Genomic DNA, 1,333 nt, shown 5'->3' on the forward strand with positions numbered 1-1,333 from the left:
ACGTCCACCAAGTAAGTCACCCCTATTAAGTCCCAGTGCTGAAAGCCCTTTAAGGTAACAAGCTGGTGCAGCCAGTCTCCATGTCACAGTGGAGTCATTCAAGTAAGTATTAGAGCCACCCTCCAGCAACCTACCACCACCCGGGTGCAAGACGCAGTCTGGAAAGGAATCCTGCTACCATAGAGCATTCCCAGTAGGCCTCCAAAGCCCGCTTCGTGGATCTCAAGTCGATATGCCGGGTCTTCCCAGCCTCCCGCAAACTAGTCATTTATGGGCACCACCCGGGCTGCTAAATAGTAAATATATTGATCTGGGACTGCCATGCTCCCCCTCATACGGGGATTTACGTGTGGTAATAAAAGCAACTTTGTGCTGCCCTCCATTCCAAATAAAGGCAGTAAATTTCGAGGTGAGATACAACTTTGTTGCTCTTTTCTCTGAACAGGAGACTGGATAGCGGGAGGCAAGAAAGAAGAGGACGAGAAATATGGGGTGGATAACGACATTATTTTCATTCGACTTCTGGTGTTACTGAACCTGTTAACCATCTTCACTTTGAATGTTTTTATTGTGACCCTTCCACAAACAAACTGATAAAAAACAGGCCTTTTTGGAGGATGCTTTTTATTTTATTTATATAAAGGACGCAGTCGGCAAACCCCTGATAGGATCAAAATCATAATAGTCAGGAAGCAGAATTTTTAGGAGATATTGCCATTGTATACCCTTTTTGATTCCAATATGTAGTAATATAGCTTCAACTTATTCATCATTATCTGCAGGCTAGGTGCACCAGAGACGTTTTTCAAATCTCAAAATACCAGTTGAGCGAGGTCCATCCAACGGTCTCTGTGGCGCAATCGGTTAGCGCGTTCGGCTGTTAACCGAAAGGTTGGTGGTTCGAGCCCACCCAGGGACGAGAGCTTTTATTTACATATTGTGGTTACGTAACACTTTTAACATAATTCGGTGGCGATTGCTGTAGGAATTCGTATTTTGCCCCCATGTACAGTTCTTCTATGTTTTGGCCTTTAGGTGTGGACCGAGGCTCTTATTCTCGTTGCTCGAGTCGGCCTCGTACTCACAGAGCGCATCACGACTTGAAAGCCGAGACAAGCTTTCAAGTCGTAGTGATGCTTCGGTCTATTTTTAACACATTCATATTTAGGGCTTGGGTGCAGGACTGCAGATGACATGGAACGAGGAGTGCTAAAATGCTGCAGCGACCCCTAGTCCCAGGTAATAGAGCTGTGATCCGAGATGTATGATTTGCAAGAGAAAATGCGAAATTTCCTAACTATCGTGAAGGAAAGTTTCAATTCTATTATGGACA

The 1,333-nt window shown here is 44.9% G+C and overlaps 1 non-coding gene across 1 annotated transcript; it reads left to right on the plus strand.

The window, feature by feature from the left end:
• Positions 1–845: 845 nt before the first annotated feature.
• Positions 846–919, plus strand: TRNAN-GUU (transfer RNA asparagine (anticodon GUU)). Its single transcript has one exon. It is a non-coding gene; the product is annotated as a tRNA-Asn (tRNA).
• Positions 920–1,333: the final 414 nt, after the last annotated feature.

The sequence above is a fragment of the Pleurodeles waltl genome, chromosome 12 (assembly GCF_031143425.1).
Source record: "Pleurodeles waltl isolate 20211129_DDA chromosome 12, aPleWal1.hap1.20221129, whole genome shotgun sequence".
Lineage (NCBI taxonomy): Eukaryota > Metazoa > Chordata > Amphibia > Caudata > Salamandridae > Pleurodeles > Pleurodeles waltl.